General features: G+C 39.0%; 1 long non-coding RNA gene across 1 annotated transcript; it reads right to left on the minus strand.

Annotated features, from left to right (window-relative positions):
• Positions 1–210: 210 nt before the first annotated feature.
• On the minus strand, positions 211–1,310 carry LOC134658441 (uncharacterized). Its single transcript, XR_010097703.1, has 2 exons — positions 688–1,310; positions 211–610 (listed from the first exon to the last, which is right to left on the minus strand). It is a non-coding gene; the product is annotated as an uncharacterized LOC134658441 (long non-coding RNA).
• Between the last annotated feature and the right edge of the window lie 3,090 nt (positions 1,311–4,400).

Genomic DNA, 4,400 nt, shown 5'->3' on the forward strand with positions numbered 1-4,400 from the left:
TATACGCTTGCATTTGTTTAACATGCACGCCGCACGCCCCGCCCCGCTGCACGCACAACTCGAGCGTCCACTCAGGCCTTACACTTGTCCCAAGGTAAGCTCAAGAAGGCTTGTTTTGTGGATACCGAGACAACGATATATATTATGTAATATACAAATACTTAAATACACAGAAAACGGACCGGATTTTTACTGAAATAAAACAGTTAGTAATTATAAAACCCCTTTTATTTCTCATGAATATCCCTCAAGTCGCTTACAACTAATTTTTATTATTTACAATTTACAAATGGTAGGAATATCTCCATGTAAATAAATAATACGTTTCGCTATACATCGCTAAGTTAGGTCCACGGTCCATACGATATGTCTAAATTATATAAAATCCGACAAAATATTAATAAAAAAGAAAATACCAAATTAATGTCAATTAAATCTCTGACTAATAATAAATTCTCGTGACCATCACATTTTTGAAGTATATCTTATGTACAGTCATCATCAAATAGATATCTATTAACGGTCAAAGTGGCCAAATATATCGTAACACACCTTTGTTACCGTAATGGCCACTTTGAGCGTCACTATCTATTTGATGCTGACTGACTGTCTGTACATTGTATAGTCAGCAACAGAATAAGTGACCCCTCGGCATACAAATTCTTGAAGGTCAAATGTATTTGCTACTGACTGTATAACACACTAAATTGTCTATATAAAACATACAATCCAAGCGGTAAAAAAAGACAAAACACCTTAACACATAAACAGCCATTTCGAATATTAATCTCTATCAAAATTTTCTTAGTTTTTTTGGGTGGCAACATTTTTGAAAAAAAGAATACAAAAAATGGCGAGGATAAAAAACTGAGCAGCCTATAAAAAATATTTATACAAAAGTTGGTCGCCACCCGATTCTTAAAAAATAAATAACACTATAACTGGTACAATATGATAAAAATAACACAGCTAAATTACAAGGGAATAATTAATACGTACCCCCGTTTATGATGACTTTGGAAAAAACTAGGAATCTCTGATTATAATGGTTTTAATAATATTTTTTATAGCTACAGCATCCATTTTTACGTAATTCTTGGCTATTTTGTAACTTAAAACGTTGTTTTAACTTAAAACAGAAGGTACAAATTACTATTCTTATCGATCACACATACTCGCACACACATACCATTTTTTCTACAAGTTATTTAGCCCTAAACATTGTTTCTTTAAGTTTAACAAGTCAAAATATATTTAAAATAAAACAAACATGACATAAACAAATGGTTTTTATATGCTGCTAATTTGACACCAAATACTGTTTTCTTTTCAGTCTGAAGGACAAATAAAAAAATAACAAAAAAAAAGATATTTTAGAGTCTAAAATAGGTTTTTTACATATTGATTATGTACGTAAACGTACATTTTTATATTATTACTATTAAGAAATCAAAAGTATAGTCAAAGTGTATTTCGAGTTCGATCTAAATTTCAGCACATTTACCTATTACAAGAATTGCTAAATTTATTTAAACTATTTTGCAAAGGTGGAATAATTTTCTAACAATTTTTTCTAGTAAGTAATAAAATGTTGATCCCATAGACTAGGAATCCTCTAGACGGAGTTTAGAGCAATTATTTCATGAAACCGATGCTGCCAAAAATACTGGGGAGCGGGGGACGGGGTGAGCGAGTCCCGTGCCGTGATTGGTCCGTTCAAAGACACGGACCAATCACGGCACGGGATTGACTCGAAGATGGAGTAAAACTACCGTATAAGTGGCAGAGGGGGTAGTGCGACTATGCTCAGTCTAGAGGATGTCTTGTCTGTTGATCCACTCATATATATTTGGTCCGGCATTGTAGCTACATCCCATTGTAATCTATATGTAGGTAGGTGTATCATTTTAATACAGTCAGCATCAAATAGATAGTGACGGCCAAAGTGGCCAAATATAGCGGGACACATTCTTATTTCTATGGTAACAAAGGTGCGTTACGATATATTTGGCCACTTTGACCGTCACTAGGTACATATATTTGATGCGGACTTTAATTAGTAGTCCTAATTTTGTGTTCATACAATTTCTCTCTAAGACATGTATAGTTTAATAAAAATACGCTTGAATCTAAAAACCAATTCTTACCAAAAATATACTTTCGGACCCAAAAATGTAAAATATTCCTGAATTTGCATAGCCAACAGAAACATCTTAAGCAAATATCTTAATCTAAGTTCAAATAAAACTTATATAAGGATCAATTTATTTTGGTAGTCTTAGTTTAATTTATTTAAGTATATTCCTGTTTCGAATAAAAGGCTAATTTTACCGTCACTTTATTTAGAGACTTCGTCATAATGATGTAATAAGACAAAACATACATAATTATTGGATGTTCCCAGTTAAAACATGTAGATAATAAAAATAGTAATGATTTTATTTAGTCTTGGTTAAATCTAATGACAATAGATTTAATTCTGTCAATATTACACAATTTATAACACGATTTTATGCTCTCTAAAAAGTCTTGGATGAAACTTTTACTGAACATTAAATCTGTGATAATCTGTGATAATCAAAATCTCACTCAAACGATCATTACCCCTTTGAACGCTACGCCTATACTGCGCGGCGCGTCATCGCGCGAGGATCTTTCTCTTTTACTCCAATGAAGGCGTAATTAGAGAGACAGAGGCGGATGCCCGCAATTTACGAACTTCGATTTTCGCGGTTATAGCCCTTGTCGCAATGCACGAAGGTCTATTAGCCTGTAACCGCGCGTATTTGTCGGTCAAAGCGTTACGGCTAGGCCAAGACACTACGCGACTGACGACGGCGGCAGCGATAACCTTGTAATTATTATTTTTTATTATAAATGGGCTTACTCATGGCCACAGACTAGCCGAGGCGAAGACGTGGCCTACGATGGAGCGAGCCTGCCCAGAAGGTGCCTGTTCACCCTTGATTTGAAGGTTGCCGGGTTATATGAGCAATGTAATGGGTTGTAACGTCGTGGCCGAGCCGTAACGCTTTGACCGCTAAATACGCGCGTTTATAGGCCAATATAAACCTTCTTGCATTGCGATAACGTTCACGTTACAATAATTGTAATAGTGGACAGAAATTATTTCTGTTCACAATTTGTTGTCTAATCACTGTCGCTCTGTGTCGTGGTGGGAGGGGGGAGGAAGGGGGTGATGGCCAAATTAATGTCAATTAAATCTCTGACTAATGATAAATTCTCATGACCATCACATTTTTTATGTACAGTCATCATCAAATAGATACATATCTAACATTGACGGTCAAAGTGGCCAAATATACCTATCGTAACACACCTTTGTTACCTTAATGGCCACTTTGGGCGTCACTATCTATTTGATGCTGGCTGACTGTCTGTACATTGTACAGTCAGCAACAGAAACAGATCCCACGGCATACAAACATCTTGAAGGTCAAATGTATTTGCAACACTTCACTGTTTGTTGTCTAATCACTGTCGCTCTGTGTCGTGGTGGGAGCAATGATATTATATAACCATACTAGAGGATAGGTTATACTCATACTAGAGGAGCACAAAAAATACTTCCATATTTATTTCTGTGCCTACGAAGAAATCTGTTATTTTTGATTAATTTTCTCATTCCATCCATCTTTGTCACACTTGTTGTTAAACATAAGGTCGTCTCTTTCTCTTTCGGTGTGCGGGAGCGTTAGCACGTGCACATTTCTCGCTGGTCCAGCCGCGACTAAAGGCAACTTGTCCAATTTGTCACAAGGTAAGCGCTTCAATTTTGGAACGCCTATAACCTATCTTGAGTTATAAATCATTGGGTGGGAGGGGGAGGGAGGGGGTGATGGCTGGCGCATCTTTCTCCAGAGGCCGGAACGACCAGCTGCCAGCTCCGTCGAACTCCAGCACGTGAGTGTGGTATTAGTTGTCTAATCACTGTCGCTCTGTGTCGTGGTGGGAGGGGGGGGAGGGGTGATGGCTGGCGCATCTTTCTCCAGAGGCCGGAACGACCAGCTGCCAGCTCCGTCGAACTCCAGCACGTGAGTGTGGTATTAGTTGTCTAATCACTGTCGCTCTGTGTCGTGGTGGGAGGGGGGGGGGGGGAGGGGTGATGGCTGGCGCATCTTTCTCCAGAGGCCGGAACGACCAGCTGCCAGCTCCGTCGAACTCCAGCACGTGAGTGTGGTATTAGTTGTCTAATCACTGTCGCTCTGTGTCGTGGTGGGAGGGGGGGGGGGAGGGGTGATGGCTGGCGCATCTTTCTCCAGAGGCCGGAACGACCAGCTGCCAGCTCCGTCGAACTCCAGCACGTGAGTGTGGTATTAGTTGTCTAATCACTGTCGCTCTGTGTCGTGGTGGGAGGGGGGGGGGGGGGAGGGGTGATG

This window comes from Cydia amplana, chromosome 22 (assembly GCF_948474715.1).
Source record: "Cydia amplana chromosome 22, ilCydAmpl1.1, whole genome shotgun sequence".
NCBI classification, from domain to species: Eukaryota; Metazoa; Arthropoda; class Insecta; order Lepidoptera; family Tortricidae; genus Cydia; species Cydia amplana.